Genomic DNA, 20,503 nt, shown 5'->3' on the forward strand with positions numbered 1-20,503 from the left:
TCTGGTGCTTTCAACTGCAAGTCATTTTAGTTTTATAAAGGTCTCCATTCTGGCTGACTTCATTAAATATTCACTTGAGTAGTGTGCACTTTACATTCAGAGAGTAAATATGACAGTATTCCCCTCTTGTCTCTGGTTTTGTTCTCTGGGTTTCACAGTTACCCAAGGTCAACCGCACTGCAGGAAGCAGATGATCTTTTTTCCGATGTATGGTCAAAAGGTCAATAGTAGGTTGCCTTTTGTTTTGTTGATTGTTTCCTTTGCTGTGCAAAACCTTTTTATTTTCGTATAGTCCCAATACTTTATTTTTGCTTTTATCTCCCTTGTCTCAGAAGACATATCTAGAAAAATGTTTTGGCTTATGTCAGAGACGTAAGAAAGCCTGTGCTCGTTTCTAGGATTTTTATGGTTTCAGGTCTCACATTTATGTCTTTAATTCATTTTGAGTTTATTTTTATGTATGGTATAAGAAAGTGGTCCAGTTTCATTTGTTTACATGTCGCTGACCAATTTTCCCAGTTTCCTTTGTTGAAGAGACTTTTTCCAACTGGATACTCTTGCCTCTTTTATTGAAGATTAATTGATCACATAGTTGTAGGTTTATTTCTGCGTTTTCTATTGGTCATTGGTCATTGCGTCTATTTTTGTGCCAGTACCATATGGTTTTGACTCCAACACCTTTGTAATAGAACTTGAAGTCCAGAATTGTGATACTTTCAGCTTTTGTTTTAAAAATTGCTTTGACCATTTGGAGTCTTTTGTGGTTCCATATATATTTTATAATTTTTTTTATTTCTATGAAAAACGCTCTTGGCATTTTCATAGGGACTGTATTAAATCTGTAGATTGTTGTGGATAGTATAGATATTTCAACAAAATTTGTTCTTCCAATCCATGGGCAAAGAATATTTTTCCCTTTATTTGTGTTGTATTCAATCTTTCACCAGTGTTTTATAGTTTTGAGAGGGACAGGTCCTTCAACTGTTTGGTTAAGCTTATTCCCTGGTATCTTATTATATTAGGTGCAATCTATTGAATGGGAGAAGATATTTGTAAATGGTTTATCTAAAAAAGTTTTAATATTCCTTTCTGATATTTCCTACCCATTTTTTCTCCCTTCCCTTTTATTCCCTTTCACTATTATTTATATTCCCCAAATGAATGAGACAGTATAATGTTTGTCCTTCTCCGACTGACTTATTTCACTCAGCATAATACCCTCCAGTTCCATCCACGTTGAAGCAAATGGTGGGTATTGGTCATTTCTAATGGCTGAGGAATATTCCATTGTATACATAAACCACATCTTCTTTATCCATTCATCTTTCGATGGACACCGAGGCTCCTTCCACAGTTTGGCTATTGTGGACATTGCTGCTAGAAACATCGGGGTGCAGGTGTCCCGTCGTTTCATTGCATCTGTATCTTTGGGGTAAATCCCCAGCAGTGCAATTGCTGGGTCGTAGGGCAGGTCTATTTTTAACTCTTTGAGGAACCTCCACACAGTTTTCCAGAGTGGCTGCACCATTTCACATTCTCACCAACAGTGCAAGAGGGTTCCCTTTCCTCTGCATCCTCTCCAACATTTGTGGTTTCCTGTCTTGTTAATTTTCCCCATTCTCACTGGTGTGAGGTGGTATCTCATTGTGGTTTTGATTTGTATTTTCCTGATGGCAAGTGATGCCGAGCATTTTCTCATGTGCATGTTGGCCATGTCTAGGTCTTCCTCTGTGAGATTTCTGTTCATGTCTTTTGCCCATTTCATGATTGGATTGTTTGTTTCTTTGCTGTTGAGTTGAGTAAGTTCTTTATAGATCTTGGAAACTAGCCCTTTATCTGATAGTCATTCGCAAATATCTTCTCCCATTCTGTAGGTTGTCTTTTAGTTTTGTTGACTGTATCCTTTGCTGTGCAAAAGCTTCTTATCTTGATGAAGTCCCAATAGTTCATTGGTCTTTTTTTTTTAATTTTTATTTATTTATGATAGTCAGAGAGAGAGAGAGAGAGAGAGAGAGCAGAGGCAGGAGGAGAAGCAGGCTCCATGCACTGAGAGCCCGACATGGGATTCAATCCCAGGTCTCCAAGATCGCGCCCTGGGCCAAAGGCAGGTGCCAAACCGCTGCGCCACCCAGGGATCCCTAGTTCATTGGTCTTGATTGCTGCAACCACTTAACAGCCATTTTAGTGTGAAAGTAACCATAGATGATGTGTAAACAAGTGGATATGGCTAAGTCCCAATAAAACATTATTTACTTAAGCTGGTGGTTGGCCAGATTTGTTCTTAAGATTATAGTAGAGTCTATTTCCTTCTAGAGTTACTTTGCCCCATACTAAAGTGTACCTTTCTGGAGTTCCTACTGAATACCCTGTGTATTCACCAATCACTCTCTCTCCACTCTGGCTGGTAGAAATTCACATATATATGGCCCTCTGTGGATTCTGGCAGTTTTTCAGTTTATAGCTCCTAGTTATTGCTGTCTTAGAAGTTTGTTTTCTATCTATCCTTTGGGATTTTATCTACAAATATAAAAGCTAGATTCCAAGACTTAAGCATATCTCTTGATCTTCTTCTCTGTCTAGCTCCCTTTCCTCCACCACCCAGTATTGAAAATTCTAGATGTTCCAAACTCTATCTCCTCCTATGTGTAAGCCCATTTTCTGGTAGGCTGACCCTTTAGGAGTTATAGTTCATAAGTGCCTCCATGCAGAAATCTAGGGTGATCATAGGGTGTGCCTTTTTTCACACAGTCCTGTGTTTCCTTATGTTCAATATCTGAAAACACTTGTTTTATGTATTTTGCCCAAGTTTCTAGTTGTTTGTTGCTGAAGAATAATTTCATACTATTTTTTTTTACTGTTTCTTACTGTGTTTAAATTGGGCACAAATTACTTAATCTTGATATTCTAATTGTCTCTGATTTGACCAGTAAGTTTCTCTAAAAGCTGGCTCCTTAAACCTTTCATTCTAATGCTATAATTTTTTGAGCACTTTCTTATTTTCTGGTACAGAAACAAATCTAGGCTCATTTTGAATTTTTTTTGTTTTTAGTTCTAAACAGACCATTTTCTCAAGGGGACCTGGCTCATTTTAATGTGAAATAGTATTTAAATAGAGGTTGGGATAGAGGAGTGACATTTAATTATGTTAAAATATCACATGGCTATCTTTTGTTTAATGGACCATAAAGGGTCAAAGGAGATCAGAAAGGAAAGCATTGTAATAAAGTCACACAAAATGATAGTCACTTAGACCAAAATAGTAATGGTGAAAAATTGTATATGAGTTATGAGATAAAAAGTTGTATACACACACTACTGGGGCCAATACTTAGTTAGAAGGTGGGCCTCTATTCAAAATTTGGTTTGGATGTTAAGACTGACAATACCAGTGGCACCTGGACGGCTCAGTCAGTTAAACATCTGCCTTCAGTTCAGGTTATGATCCTAGGGTCCTGGGATCAAGCCCCATGTTTGGCTCCCTGCTCAGCAGGAGAGTCTGCTTCTCCCCCTCTCTCTGCCACTCTCCTGCTTGTGAGCTTTCACTCAAATAGAAAAAAAAAACTACTTTCAGACATGCCTTGGAGCTACCCTTATGTCACAGAAAGCCTCATTATGTGAGTAATAGACATTTCAATCCTTTTTAAGAGACCAAGGAAAAGAAACTGACTTAGAGTTTTATGGTATTTGGAAGATGGGTCTGGGGTGAGAATTTCTGTGCATTGATAAGGGCATACTTGGTGTGAACCTCCTGCCAATAAGGGAAGCACCTGGACTATCTTATTAGGTTTCCAGATGTGGAACACAAAGGAAGAGCTGTCAGCAATCAAGTCTAACATCAAGAAGTAGAGTCAGACTCTATTACACAGAGCTCCTTACAAGATTTGTTTTGCCTCTGAGTAACTGGTGTTGTAGAGTTGCCATAGACACAGTTGAAGAAAGCTATTAACTTGAAAAAAATTTGGAGGGGAAGAATCAGAGTTTGCATTTCAGCATGTTAAGCTTCAGATTCAGTCTCTAAGATTTATTTGCATTGGAGATTTTTTACTTTCATAATTTGTTCTTTTTTACAAAAAAAAAAAAAAAAACCCTGCCCACTAAGAAGGTCTCTGCCTAATGTAAATAAAATATTTTTACTAAAAATCAAAGTTACATAATTTCATAGAAGCTTTAATCCCAGAATCACTTAAAGATATACATCCTCCCTTAGTAGCTGATTTCTTTGGACAAAACAACAGACATGGAAAATAATTTGGAAATAGGTAAATAACATTAGTCGATAATTTTGATTATTGCTTGATATTTAGCAAAAAGGTGTTTTATGGGTAGGATACATGATAGCAGTAAAATTGTCTTTATTAATGTGAAGGGTTTTCTGTTCAAAATTAATATTATGTAATATTTAAATTATTGTTTTTTAAATTATGTAGCTATTATGTTTTAGAACTTAAAAATTATGATTATTCCAAAATATGAGCTGTATTGATTCTGTAATATATTGGGATTTGTAATGTGATTCCATTTAGAAACATGTTCAAATTATTTTCTTATTTGCTTTAAAAGGATTAAATATAAGCTTGATTCAGTCTCTTTGGAGAAAAGTATCTCAAGAACCAGTTTTGTTTTTACTCCCCAAATAAACTGGAATTGACGGAATCAATACAAATGCCTACTTGTGTAAAATTAAATGATCTAGTAATTTCACAGGTTTTCAACAGTCCCATGAGAAATAATTCATCTGGTGGTCAACACCACCATTTCTCTTCCTTGGTGGTCTCGTCTTGTGATAGTTGACCTGGATCACTGCTCTTCTTTTCAAGTCAATAGATTTAAAAAATAGTTCAGAAGATAATAGACCTGGGTGCAAATTGTACCTCTGCTATCAAAAAATCATCAAGTCATTTAACATCTATAATCCTCATTTATCTTTCATCTATGAATGGAGGTTAATGTAAATGATCTCCATTTCTAGGTAGCTCAGGAATGCTTTAATGTTCTGATTCTGAGTCAAGCTCTGTGATTGAAACATTAAAGGTCTTTTGCCTTACCCCCAATCTGCTAAAACTGAACTGGGCAGCTAAATAAAAATAGTTTAATCCCACGCTGCAAGAAAAGAAAATGTTAGCAATTAACCCAGACAAGAAAGTTTTGTTAGAGGCAGAATGCATGGTTGAAACTTATTTTCAAAAGCTTTGCAAGTGTAAAGGGCATTTAATTAGGCAATTTTGAACAACAGTCCAGAAACAGCTTAACACACAAAATGGCTAGAAGCTTCCAGAACACTAGTCTTCTCCCCCAGTGGTTTCTACGTGACATCACATCCATCTCCTCCCACTTCTTCCCTCTTAGCCTTCTATTTTCTAAAATGTGGGACTGACGGAGGACATGAAAGCTTCTTTGTAAAATCTTTGAAGATTTTAATCAGCAGGAGATTTTAGCTTCCAGAACACCTTCCCAACTTACTTCTCAGCTCTAATCCACACCAATCCTCAGCCACCAGACAACCCAGGCCATAGAAGCTCAAGTAGAAGTAAAATAGGGAGGCATTATTGGTTCCTCTACCTACCAGATAGGAAAGACAGGAAGGAAGAAAGTCTCAGATACCATAGTGTCACAGAGCCTGGGAAGTGGATATTCCAAGATGGATCTTCAAATGCTTTTTCTACTGAAATATTGTTACCCTGGTGCTATGCCCTATTGTAATATTAGAGCAGGATAACAATTATACCCTAAATGTGAATATGGAACTGCTTTGTCATTCCAGAGCACTGTATTTCACTTCTCCGTTTATTTGACTCATATTTTTTAGTCACCTACTAATGGCCAGGCACTGTTCTAGATGCTGAGAATATCAACAGTAGTCTCTTCAATGAGCTTAGCTAATTAAGCCAAGTCTCATAGCTGAGAAGTATCAATACAGGATTCAAACTCAGGTCTTCAAAAAACATTGCCCTTTATTTTAAGCTTTGTGGAAAAAATATTTATTGTTGACATTGCTATGTAGGCAAATTGGTTCTAAAATTCTAAATGATTGACAGATATATGTGCATTTTGAAGGAAAAAATCTGTTAGAAATGTTGATATTACTTATATATTCATACACCTGCTTTTGAAGAAGTACCATGTATCTATTTGGTTTCTGATAATCTTGAAATGTGTGGATGGTAATGGAATAGACTTCCAAATACAACATAATACATAAGCTCTGAGTACCCTAAAGATTTTGTTTCAGGATAAAAAATTGAAAGCCTCACTTTGGCTTTCAGATCTAATTTATATCCTTGAACTTACAGGAAATGCTGTATGTGAGGCGACTTGGATACTTTTCCTAGATCAGTAAAATGATACTTGATTTTTTTTTTTTCATTTTGAGTAATCCTCGTGAGTGATCTATTGGGCAAAACCCCTGGAGGGGACCAGGAGAGAAGGATAGGAGTCAGATAACTCACATTCCTAAGAACACCATGTTTCTTTATGTGTTAAAGTGAATCTACTCTTACTAGCTTTTAGCTAAGTAAGGATGTCATGTAGTTTCAGATGTGTTAGTAGTATTTCCTCATCTTCATTTGTTTTCTGTCTTCTATGTATCTGTCCCCCCTGGCTTTCGAGAATGTCAGAACGGCAAATGTTATAAACCAGAGCAAAGCTGTAATTTTGTAGATGACTGTGGAGATGAGACTGATGAAAATGAATGTGGTACCTCCTGTACTTTTGAGAGAGGCTGGTGTGGCTGGCAAAACTCCTTGGTTGAAAACTTTGATTGGGCTTTGGGAGTTGGCTCTCATCAAACCCTAAGACCTCCCAAAGACACACACTTGGAAACAAAAAAGGTAGGTTATGAGTCTTTTACAGCATCTCTAGAGAGGATTACTCTGGTACCATGGCAAGCGAGGCAAACATTTGGTGAGCGTATTTGTCTCCTGGGGCTGCCATCACAAAGTACCAGAGATGTAAGCCACAGGCATTGTTGCACAGCTCTGGAAGCTAGAAGTGTGCGATTAAGGTGTCAGCACAACTGGTTCCTTTTGAGGCTGTGAGGGGAAATCACCAATTCTTTGCTTCTCTCTTAGCTGCTGTAAGACTCACACGTTACTTGGCTGTAGGTGGCCATTCTCATGTGTCTTTACATTGTCTTCCCTCTGTGCACGTCTGTCTCTGTGTCTGAATTTATCCTTTTCATTACGACACATTCTTTAGTATGGATTGAGGCCTGCCCTGATGACTTTCATTCTAATTTGGTCATCCATAAAGGGCCTATTTTGAAATAAGATCACGTTCACAGGGGAATGGAATTGGGACTCCATCATCTTTGGGGGAGTGGGGATGCGGGGATGCAATTCGACACATAACGGGGGAGTTACCAAATTTTAATATCATTCTAATAATTGTAGATAGATGATTAATTTATGCTTGCCATCGGGCACTTTTCCTAAATGGCATAATTTATAATTAATAACCCAAAATTCTATCACTCATGTGATCATTCCTATGTCATATAGTTTTCAGATTCTCAAATTTCTCATCTGCAAATGGAAAGAATCAAGTTTTCCCTGTGTCCCAAACAAGGATTAGAGAAATGGGATGATATGTGTGAAGGAAGGTAGTTGGGAAGCTGCAGAGGTGCTGTGCCGATGTGACTGTTAAGGTCACACATGTCAGAAGTGTTGGGAATGCCTCAGTTTTGCCATGAGTAATGAGGTCAAGTCTCAGACTCAATGGTCAAGGGATGTCAGTAAAGGAAGGGACCTCGAATTCCTGGAAGCTATTAGAATAGGAAGATGGTGTCTAAGTGTGGAAACTCCATGGGATTATGATGAAACAGAGCCCTCCAGGAGCCCAAAATAACCACACAGAGAAGAAAGGTCTGAGCCCCGTGCAAACACTCAGCTCTACGTACATAAAAGTATTTGGATACACAAATGGTAAAACTCAATATCTTTTTTTAAGATGTATTTATTTATTCATGAGAGACACAGAGCAGAGAGAGACAGAGGCAGAAGCAGAGGGAGAAGCAGGCTCCCTGCAGGTAGTCCAATACGGGACTCCATCCCCCATAAGCCAAAGGCAGACACTCAACGCTGAGCCACCCAGGCATCCCAAAACTCAATATCCTTCATGGTACATAATAAGATTCTCAGCATTTACTTAGTGTGCATTCCGTAGGTGACTGAATTTGTGAAAGTTACACCGTAATTCCTTTATATATTTTTTGTAGATAGTATCTTTGCATTGTTTACAAGTGGGTAGTTTAGGGGGTCCATGAAATGATTTCTATAACTATTTTGTTGCTTCAGTGGCATAAATATCCTGTCACATCGGTTAATCTGCATTCTGTGAAGTACTTGCTCAAAGCACAGACAGTTGGAAATTGTTCTGTCAGTGAGCTAGAAGCAAGGCTATTGGGTTTTCTTTCTGTTTCAAATGGAAATGCCTGTGGCAGCTCATAGCCTATGAACTATACTTAAAACCCCTAAGTAAGATGGAGGAGCTAAAATGATCCCCTCATTCTTGTTCGTGCCCTGTCTGAATGCCTGTCCTTGTTCCTAGGACACTTCTTGTATCTGGAGGCTACTCCCATTGGGTCTTCGGGGTGAAGAAGCACACCTCAAGAGTTGCTGTGTGGCAAGAATCCAGCACTGCCCGCACCCTAAGCTTCTGGTATTTCCTATCTGCAAAAGCCACGGGGTCCATTCAGTCCTCATTAAGGTAGGATCTTTGCCTGTGATTCCTCTGGGCTTATCAAAGTGCCCTACAGGCCGTCCATGGCCAAAGGGAGTTTTTTACAGTTCTGCTACCCTTGGCCAGAAGAAGTTCCTTTCATCTGGGATGGGAGCTTCTACTTGTGGTTCACATGTTCTGTGGGGGTTGATAAGCAGGGCATGGGAACTAGCTTTGAGCTCAACATCATACCCTGTGATTATGACTGAATCCCAGAGACTCCTTTTATGATAACATGTAGTCTAAGACTCATAAATTTCTTCTTGCTGTTTTGACATTTCTTCCCTATCCTTCTCAGAAAAAAAAAAAAAAAAGATTATTTGTACATCTGAAGGGAGAGTGACTTTCCATTTTAAACTTCTGTTTGAGCAATCATTAAGGGAACTAATATTAGACATTTTGGTTCTAACCACACCATGCAAAGGACCGAACTGCTCCGGAGAATGATCAAGGTGTGATTACATTGAACTGCTTATTAACTATGACACAACAATGCATTTTCTTAGTGATTGATCATTGGATGTTTCTGTCAGGGCTTTTAATTTAGTATAACAAAGTGACAGTGTTCAGGGAGCAAAATAACAACGTATATATTAATATTAATAAGACCTGATTCATATACCTTTACTCTTTGGCAAGTTTAAAACAGCAGCAAAAACGAGATGAGTGTGCATGCACGTGTGTGTGTGTGTGTGTGTGTGTGTGTTCATTTGAGGAATTTAGTTAGATTCTGAGAGAGCTGGCTTTAAAAACATGCTCTAGAGGCCACTGCTGTTTTATCACACATGAGCTTTGCTGAAGTACCCTAGCACTGTTGGAGAACGCCTGACTAGAATACTGAATACCGAATCTCTTTCGGAATAGGTGATGGCTGAATAGTCTGCATTTTATCCAAAAACCGAGTTAACTGTATATTTTAGGGTTATTCGATAATCAGAAATGCCTACCTAATAAAACACGTGCAGCAAATACCACTGTGATTTATGCTTGCATATAATGTAGGAGCTTAAATATAATGCTTAAAGTTTGCACAAGAGTGTTCTGCAAGTACATTGCCGCATGTGACACCTGGCTACACAGGGAAGGATTTCTCAGGTGAAAGATTTTGCTCTGCCTTGTGGACTTTGCTTTAGTATTTGTTTCCCTCACATTCACCTTAGTCTCTCTTCTATCATAGTAACAAACTTTATATTACTAATAAAATGTATAATTAAACTATTGTGAGAGAGAAGTCTTCCTGTCAAGTCATGTTGAACTCCTATGATTCCTCCGATTGATTTCCTATAGATATTTAACAGTATTTTTAAAAAACTATCTTTCTGCTATGTTTTTTTAAAACCCAGTAACACTTTTTTTTAAGAAAAAAAAAACATGATTATCTTCATTTAGTGATATTTATTGCAAAAGAGAAATCTTTCATCGTGTATATTATATTCAGGAATTTTAGAGCAATCCTTTTATTTTGGTAATTAATATAATACATATTTTTGATCATCATTACAAAGTACTTCTTAGGCTTCTCTCTTTGTGGAACCATGCTGGATTTTAACCTGCTCATTAATTTGAAAGCATCCTAGCCAGATGGCAGACATGATAGGAGCAAGAATTCTGCCTTCTATGTATTTATTTCTTTACTTCTTGTCTTTGAAATGGTCTCAATTTATGCAGGTGTTGCCTCTGGCTCAGTCTCCTCTGTCTCTTCTCAGGAATATCTCCTTCTGTGTTTCCCTCTTTTGCCTCCATACCAAACCCAACACAATCTGGTAGATTGAGCTTTTTGCAAAACTTTCCTTGACCAATTTTGCCCACCATGATTACTCCTCAGAATAAGAAGCTGTGTCCTTCACAGCTCCAAAAAATTCTTCTTTTTCACTAAATGTTCAATTATACTTATTCTGTTTCAACAGGCAGGTCATAAAATCTTGAGAGCAAGACCTTGAAATTTTAGGCTTTTTGTCCTTCTGGGCTCTTCAGAGAAGGGCCTGCAGAAGAGGAGTGGTGCTAGGCCAAAGCACCTCTTTTGGGGACAGTCCTTGTGAAGGAGTGACTGTTATGGGTTACCTGCACAAAAGTAAAATCTAGTCTGGGAAGAGAGGGTAGTTCAAGATGATGGTGTAGGAATACCCTAAATGCAACTCTTTCCTTAGACACAACAAATTTCTAGCTATACATGTAATAATTTTCCTCTGTAAACAAACAAGGAAAGCCCCCTCCCCCCATGAGAACTAGATGACTAGCCTTTCCACAGTAAGAGACAAAAAAGACACTTTGCAAAGGATAGGAGAGGAAGAGACATGGCCTCCCTGGGCCCTGTCCCGGATGCAATAACCCCACAATAGGGACCAAAAGAATCATAGAACTATAAGGAACATATATCCCACTCTAAAAGGGCTCATCTGCAAATGCATTCACATGGAGATCTAGCACAAGAGGAATAGACTTGAAAGCACCTAAACCATAAGAAGGGAGATGCACTAATTTTAAAATGACTGCCAGAGGGTCAGGAACCTGTGAGGACATTATCCAGGGATGGAAGTGCTGGTGTGTCCATTTTTGCCACTCATCCTAACTTCCTGACGATAGAACAAATGTGTGCCATCTTTGGTGCCCTCCCTCTAGCTAACACATGAAGGTCATGGTCTGCTCTCCCTGCCACATAACGAGGCTGGGGGAAGCTCCCCACATTTCATTCACTCTGTGCATTATCAGAGCTGCATCAAGACCAGGTGAGTGACAGAGCCCGTCTCCCTCATGTAGCAGCCAAGCCACAAGCAGGTCAGATGAGCACCCTGAACTCTACCTATCTGGTGCATACATGGAGTGGGCAAGTGGTGGGAGCCCTGATCTCCCTGCACAGCAACTGTGGCTCTATCAGAGCCAGCAGACTTACTCAAACCATACTGCAGATGCCCATAGAGTGCCTGGTTCTGGTGGCCAGGGGAGGTTGTGCTTCTGGCTCACATGGAAAAACTCCTACATAAGACTACTCTCTCAAGATGAAGGAAGGTAGCCATTTCACCCAATACATACAGAGAAACAGAGAGAGGCAAAATGAGGAGACAGAGGAATATATCCAAACAGCAAGGAAACTCCTCAGAGAAAGACCTTAATGAAACTGAGATAAGCAACACACTTAATAAAGAATTCATAGTAATGGCCATAAAGAGGCTCACAGATCTCAGGAGAAGAATAGATGAACACAGCAAGAACTTCTGCAGGGAGTTAGGAACTAGATGAAAATACCAAAGAGAAGTTAAATCTGAACTGAGAAACGCACTGTAGGGGTTCAACAGCAGAACGGATGGAATAGAAACGTGAATCAGTAAAACAGAAGCAAATCCATGGAAAACACCCAATCACAGCAGGAAAATGAAAGCAAAAAAGAGTTTTTAAAAAGAAAAAATGCCTTAAGGGACCACTGGGACAGTATCAAGCAGAATAACATTTTCATTATAGGAGTCACGGGAGGAGAGAGAGAGAAAGGGCCAGGAAAATTCTCAAAGAAATAATGGCAGAAAACTTACCTAATTCAGGGAAGGGAATAAATATTCAAGTCCAGAAAGCCCAGAGAGTTTCAAATAAGGTGAATCCAGTGATGCCTGGGTGGCTCAGTTGGATGAGTGAGCAGCTCTTGGTTTTGTCTCAGGTCGTGATCTTGTGGGTTATAGGATTGAGCCCTCACGTTGGGCTCCGCACTCAGTGGGCGGGTTGCTTGAAGATTCTTTCCCTCTCACCTTCCTCCTGCTCTCTTTCTCTCTCTCTCTCTCTCCCCCCATAAATAAATAAATAAATCTTTTTAAAAAAGAGAAAAGATGAATCCAAAGAGAAACACACCAAGGAACACTATAATTAAAATAGTAAAAATTAATAATAAAGAGAAGATACTGAAAGCAAGAGAAAAGCAACACGCTGTATAAAAGGGAGCCATTATAACTCTATCAGAAGGTTTCTCAGCAGGAAATTTATAGGTCAGAAGGGCATGCATGGCATAATATATTCAAAGTTCTGAAAGGGAAGAACTCCCAACCAAGAATTCTCTACCTGGCAAGTCTCTCATTCAGAATTGAAGAAGAGATTAAGAGTTTTCCAGGAAGCAGAAGCTAAAGGAGTTCATCACCACTGAACCCAACCATACAAAAAATGTAAAGAATGCTTTTTCTAAGCTAAAAAGAAAAGGTACTAATTACTAGTAAGAAAACTAAAGAAAAAAATGAGAGAAAACTAAGAAAACAAATGAGAGTTAAAAATCTAACCGGAAGGACAAGTAATCAAGGTAGTGAGTGGATCAACAACTTATAAAACAAATATGAAGGGTAAAAGACAAAGGTAGTACAATAAAACTACCGCAATGAGTTAAGGGATAAATAAAATAAAAAATATGTTAAATGTGTTATCAACAATATAAAATGCAGAAGAGAGAAGTACAAATATAAAACTTTGGGATACGTTCAAAATTAACTTACTGTCAACTTAAAGGAGACAGTTATATACATGTTATATGTGAACCAGACCATAACCACAAAGAAGAAAGCTTATAGTTAAGAACACAAAAGTAAAAGACAAAGCAATCTAAATATAAAGAAAACAAACACGAAGTAACAAACCAAGAAAGGAACAGAGAAGGACAACAATAACAGTGAGGAAACAATTAACAAGATGACAGTAAGTACATACCTAGAAATAGTGACTTTAAGTGTAAGGGAACTATCCTTCAATCAAAAGACATGGGATGGCTAAATGGATAAGGAAAACAAGACTCTTCTATAGGCTGCCTTATCCAAACCTCAATGAGGTATCACCTCACACCTATCAGAATGGCTATTATCAAAAACACAAGACATAAGTGTTGGTGAGGATGTGGGAACCCTCCTACACTGTTGGTGGGAATGCAAACTGGTTCAGCCACTGTGGAAATCAGTATAAATTTTCCTCAAAAATTTTTCAAAAATAGAACTACCGTGTGATCCAGCAATTCCACTTATGGGTATTTATACAAAGAAAACAAAAACACTAATTGGAAAATATATATGCATGCCTGTGTTTCCTGCAGCATTATTTACTATAGCCAAGTCATGGAAGTAACCCTAAGTGTCCATTGAGATAAATGTTAAAGAAGATGTGATATACAAAAGAATATTGTTCAACTGTAAAAAAAAAAAAAAAAAAAAAAAGAATGAAATCTTACCATTTGCAACAACACAGATACACTTTAAAGGCATTGTGTTAAGTGAGTAAATCAGAAAAAGACAACTACCATATGCTTTCACTTATGTGTAGAATCTAAAAAAAAAGCAAACAAACAAAACAGAAAGATACAGACGACAAACTAGTGGTTGCCAGAGGGGAGAGGGTCAGGGGACAGTTGGAATAGGTAAAGGGGATTAAGAGTTACAAACTTCCAGTTATAAAATAAGTAATTTATGGGCATGCAATGTACAGTCTATGGAATATAGTCAATAACATTGCAATAATTTTTTATACTAACAGGTAGTAACCAGACCTCTCCAGGCGATCATTTCATAATATGCAAAAATATTGAATCGCAATGCTATACACCCGAGACTAATATAATATTCCACGTCAATTATAATTCAATAAAAAGTCTGATCTGAAAAATTTGTATTCTGAGATACATACATGCAATCAGATGCAAAAGCTATGCAACCATTGAGCAATAATTCAATATCAATGTTGTTGGAAAGGGTAGTTCTGATTAGACATCACAACCACAGTAGTGGATGCATTCATTGAACATCAAATATTTAACATTTATTGAACATAATACTTAATACTATTTTATGTAATTAATTCTTAGCACAACCCTCTGAGTTAAAATGCAAGTTCCATTTTACTGAAGGATGGGTAAAGGGAGCTTCATAGAAACGTCTACCTAACTAGTCACTGACAGGCTGGGACTTTGAATCTAGGTATATTTACATCCAAAACTTACATTTTTACCCTCACCTTTATTCCCGAGAGTTTTTCACTGATACTAATGAGTTCTGCTTTTATAATGAAACACAGATTCTGTTTTAGAGAGATCTATTTTCATTGGCTCAAATCATGGAATAATTTTCTTTTTTAGGAAAACAAAATGAGTAATAGTTCCTAGCATGCATATTTGTGACTCTTAAACTACTCTTGTATTTTTTTTTTAAATTTATTTATTTATTTATGATAGTCACACACAGAGAGAGAGAGAGGCAGAGACATAGGCAGAGGGAGAAGCAGGCTCCATGCACCGGGAGCCCGACGTGGGATTCGATTCCGGGTCTCCAGGATCGCGCCCTGGGCCAAAGGCAGGCGCCAAACCGCCGCGCCACCCAGGGATCCCTACTCTTGTATTAAAGGAGTTAATTTAGGGAAGTATCAGGATAGCAAAACTATTTGTTTAGGAAACATTTAGTAAAGAGCTGTACAATTTTCCATATTCTATATATTATATTTTTATTCTATATTGCTTGCCTACCGTCACATGAGAATTAATTTTCACTAAAGTGATGTATCTGGAACAAATGTAATCTTTTTTGTCTTAAGGTGATGAGTGAATTACGCAAAGATGGAAAAAAGTATTTCATTGAGAAATTATTTTTTTCTTTCCTTTGAATTTCCTTTAGTTATATATGTAGAAACACACAAAATAAAATGAAGTGACTTTTTCAAGAGAAATAACTTTTTAAAACATAACTAATTTTTTAAATAACATTGGACAATTTACCATATAGGAGGATAGATCTGTCACTCATTTCTTGGACCAAACCACATTGCGAGTAGGATTTAATCGATGGTAACTGGTTATGTCTTCATTTATGATGAGTCAATGAAAACTCAGAGGGACTAAATATTAAGTCAAAGGTTGTAAGTAAGTGGATGAGCTAGGACTTTAACTCAGGTGATTAAAAATTAAGCTTAGAATGTTACACAATCGGTTTTGTTTCTGTCTTTCTATAGAGGAAAATCAGATGTTGATAATTTAAATTACATTGCCAGGTCTTTTTCTGATTTAGTAATTCTTTTTTTCAAAAAATTTTACTCATTCTTGATAACATGTCTCCTTTTACTTATATTTACTTACCTTTTACTCATTTACATCCAGCATTAAATTTCTTGTGAAGTGTAAATGTATTGCTTTTCAGATCATCTAAGATTTAAAACAAAAAATGAACCAAGTGCTCAGAGGTAGAACAAAGCCGTGTTACATAAAAGTCAACTTGTTTTTACAAATATATTTAATTTTACCTGTTTTTCTGGCTACTTGTTTTCTGATCGGGTTAATTATGGATGAGTTATATGTAGATTTTAATGCTCAAAAAATAATTTGAGAGGAGTTTTTAAATGTACCTGTGTTTGACAGTTTGTTTTCATAGGTAAAAGTCTGTTTAACCTCATCAGGAAACAAAAGACTTTTGCATCTTTTCAGCCAGCCATTTGAATAAATGCAGGAACACCTGCTACCTGAAGAGTATTATTATGTTTTGGAACTACTCCATCTGTAATAAACTGTTGAGATTTTAATCAAGATGACTGTGTGCTGTAGGGAATTTTGACTGAAGGCATTCAGGGCTGTTACACTGTTATGATAGAAAAAAATAATATATTCAAGCCAGAAGTGGAGAAAAATAATGTATTTTAGGAGCGTCCTCCTGATTATAGCAACCTAGTTATGCTGAAAGACCATTGCTAAATTAGTTCATTGTTTTATCTTGCTTAGTGGTTCAGAGAATTTTAGAGCAGATGGGGTCACCTGTAATTTGTTTAAACTATTCATTGAGAGATAAAGGGGCTAAGATTATGAGGTTATATTTCTTGCCCCGGCTCACATGGTGTTTTAAGAACAAGAATATGAGTCCAGTTTTTTCTGACTTCTAATTTAGAGCTCTGATATTTATCTATCTGGAAATTCTATCTGAAGATCATATGAAGTATGGAAATACAGATTTTGTTCAATAGGCTCTGAAAAATGTCAAATCAACAAACGAAAGGCCAGATCCCTTTGCCTACTTAGAAGACTGGTTGTTCTGGGTCTGCTTTTACCCGGAAGCTAGTGAACAGTGAGCCTCAGTTTTGTGTAAGGGTTAATCGACAAAGCAAACATTCTCCATCCTTCCTAACTCACGACTATGCCATCCCCTGACACATATGCTCACCACAGTCCTACTCTGAGAAGATTTACAACTAATCGCTAACACTACAGGTGTCTAACTATTGGAGTGTGTCAGAAACATTTTCGGATTTAGGCGTATTTTGATCTGTCCAGACTACCAAACGTCTGATACTATTTTAGTCATCTTGGCATTTTATTCATTATTTCAGAGAAAGGAATATAGAAAACATGGATAGAGAAGATAGATAGAATCAGGATATAGAAAGTCGATTTTTTTTCAAAGACTGTCTTGTAGATTTTAGATTGTAAATTGATTAAACTAAATCTTTAGTGCCAGAACTTCACTTGCTTTTCCAGAATTGCTTTAGCATGTTAGCAATTCAATTTACATAATTTTGGCTATATTATATATTGACCTGGACCAGATTGAGAGAGAAAACAGTTTGATTTTGGCATTTTAAGCTATAGCACACAAGTAGCAACTTGTGTTTTATTAAATTAGTTGTCACAGGCTCACAGTGCCCTGATTTATATAAAATCAATGTTCCTTTTTATCATTCTTGGGGAGTGTGGCAATATTTGTTCAAGGCATAGTTTTGACTGAGATTTTTCTGAAGTTCTTTCTACCCCCCCGCCCCCGCCATGATTTACCTCTTTCAGATGTCTTGAATGCTACCCACTATGGCTTCTGAGAAGCTGGTGCCTCTGGAGTCCCTTGTGTCATGAAGAGAGAATTTCTGTTAAGATGCTAACAATTTTAATTGAATTTAATTTTAATTGATTTAGTTTCTCTTTTAACAGAATGATATGGCCAATTCTAAAGAATATAACTTTCATACCATTTTTGCTATTTTCCTTTCATTTCTTGTCCCACAACTGTTGCTACTCTTGTGATCGATTTCCAGTTACAAACTGGTTCCTTTTTTCCCATATGATGTGCTAATTCTTTTGCACTTGTTAAGTCTCTTAATCTTCAGAATAAATTTACAAGATATCGATATTTTATCCTAATTTTTCAGGCCACAGAATTCAGACCCAGGTTATATAAATTGTAATAGTATAATCAGCATTAAAAACCAATTCTAACTCCAAAATCCATCCTCTAAACCATTGCATTCAACTTCTGCTATTAGAACTTAAAAAGGTTCTCGTATCCAGGAAACAGTAATATTAGTGATGATCAGTGCTTTCTAGGGGCTCTGATCCACATATGTTAGAAAGGGGAAGTGATTACTTTGTGTTAAGCAATTATTATAGTTTCGTTTGTTTTCTAACTTAGCTTGTCAACAGCTGGTAACAGTAATTATGTTTATCTAAACCATTCTGCCTCACATCTACCATAATTCAAAAATTTCAAAATCATATTTAATAGCATTTTAAAGTTAGTGAGGAAAGAATGAATTAGAAACCATGTAATTTGATTTTTGTAAGAGCAAAGCTAGCTAGATAAAATCTCTTAATTATATTATTTTTTGTTCAGGGTCTTCCTCTCTCTTGGCTTTTTTAAACTTGGTCAATAACAATTTTTCCCTCTGAAGATAGAGACATTGTAAATTAAAAGCAGAATTCTTCACAGTCACCAGTTCTCTTTTTAAAAAAGATTTTTTTATTTTTATTTTTAGAGACAGAGTGCACACATGTGGGGGGACGGGGAGAGGGAGAGGATCTTCAGGAGTCTCCATGCCGAGCATAGAGTCACATGTAGGGCTTGATCCCAAGACCCTGAGATCATGACCTGAGCAGAAACCAAGAGTTGGACACTTAACCAACTGAGCCACCCAGGCTCACAGCAACCAGTGGTTCTTAATCATGTGTGTTATGTATCTCTGTGTGTCACAAATCTCTTTGGCAGTCTGATGAACTTCTTAATAATACTGTTTTATTTTTTTAATAATAAATTTATTTTTTATTGGTGTTCAATTTGCCAACATACAGAATAACACCCAGTGCTCATCCCGTCAAGTGCCCCCCTCAGTGCCCGTCACCCATTCACCCCCAATAATACTGCTTTAAATATATGAAACAAAATACTAGAATTACAGAGGAAACAATACCAATTATTAAAATATTTTTAAATCCCAAATTTTGACTTAGTAAATTAGTAAATTAGTAAATGTATATTAAGTGACAAGGTCTGAAGGAGAATGGAATAAACACAAATGACTGATAAGCATAAGTGACATTCTTGAGATATTTTCAGTTCTACAAAGTGATATTAAAGCTTTTTTTTATCATTGGTGAGAGAGTCACAGGTACTACTATTACCATGATGTATTGCTTGCATTCATGATTAAAGAAAACACCAAATTTTAGTTGAGGTTACCAAAAATAAAGATGTATTTCCCTCATCCATGTTACACTCTCTTGAAAACCAGTACCTCATATATAAGAAGCCTTGAAAAGTTTTCATTGTGTTCAGCATTTACATTTATTTGTTAAGAAAAATCAGTGTGTCTTCAGTTTCCAGTAACTGAAGCACAAAGACACTGAAGATAGCATTCTATCTGAACCAAGTTCAGAACAGGTGAATTGTACATAGACGTAGGTGACACCACAGCAAAGAACTGGTTCAGCAGGCTAGGTATCAGGTTCACAGCCAGGTACAAGCAGCCATTTACGGGCTTGCTGCTGGGGGATTAATATATTGAGGTTTTTCACCCAGATTATGAGTTGTTTTTTTCAAAAGTCAGAAGTAGCTAGTACTATAAAATAGGGGAGAAGGCAGAGAAGAGAAACTGTTGGAATTTACCTAGTTTAAGATGTCATTAGCTAGTTGCTTCACAGGTTTACTGTTCATTTGTTTACAGAAAAGTCATAGGTTGCAATTGTGTACAGAGTTGCCTCCTGTAGGAATCCCATGTGCCAGTTAATTTCACTTGTTTGTTTCCTGCTAATGTTCGCTTTTTAACTGTTTCAAACAAATTTCTCATGGGAAAACAGTCCTTTGTTCTCTCACTACATTTCTTTCTTTCTTTCTTTCTTTCTTTCTTTCTTTCTTTCTTTCTTTCTTTCTTTCTTTCTTTCTTTCTTCTTTCTTTCTTTCTTTCTTTCTTTCTTTTTTTAAAAGGACATTGCCTGAAAAATCACAATAGTCCTCAGCACATGGTGGTAAATCTTTTGGAATTCACAGGTTCTCATCAGTTAATTTTTTTTAATTTTTATTTATTTATGATAGGCACACAGTGAGAGAGAGAGAGAGGCAGAGACACAGGCAGAGGGAGAAGCAGGCTCCATGCACCGGGAGCCCGATGTGGGATTCGATCCCGGGTCTCCAGGATCGCGCCCTGGGCCAAAGGCAGGCGCTAAACCGCTGCACCACCCAGGGATCCCTCATCAGTTAATTTTTAATGCCTGCTCTGTTAATTTCTATGCAGCCTGTAACATAGGCTTCTATCAATATAAGTTGGAATTGCTTATCTGTGGGTTGATTATTCTAACCGAAATCACATCTCTGACTCAGATGCTGCTACAAGATTGGCGATCTGTGTTTACTAATTATAGATCACAGTTAGCAATCTTTGCTCTATAAGAGATGAATATATCACATGCTCCTATTTGTACTCTTTGGTGAATTTCAGCTAAAACAAATGTTTAAAACCTATTCTTTAACAATGAAGAAATATTTAGGCCCAAATTCACATTTTCCAGATGAGTTCATCTCTTTACATCTTCTAAAGAGGCCAG

General features: G+C 37.1%; 1 long non-coding RNA gene across 1 annotated transcript in view; it reads left to right on the forward strand.

Annotated features, from left to right (window-relative positions):
• The first annotated feature begins 6,877 nt into the window (after positions 1–6,877).
• The window catches only part of LOC119875635, a 30,116-nt gene continuing 16,490 nt past the window's right edge, over positions 6,878–20,503 (forward strand). Inside the window, exons 1-2 of the long non-coding RNA XR_005387267.1 lie at positions 6,878–6,900; positions 8,545–8,703. This is a non-coding gene — a long non-coding RNA (uncharacterized LOC119875635). The remainder of the gene's footprint in view (positions 6,901–8,544; positions 8,704–20,503) is intronic.

This window comes from Canis lupus, unplaced genomic scaffold (assembly GCF_011100685.1).
Source record: "Canis lupus familiaris isolate Mischka breed German Shepherd unplaced genomic scaffold, alternate assembly UU_Cfam_GSD_1.0 chrUn_S2163H2363, whole genome shotgun sequence".
Lineage (NCBI taxonomy): Eukaryota > Metazoa > Chordata > Mammalia > Carnivora > Canidae > Canis > Canis lupus.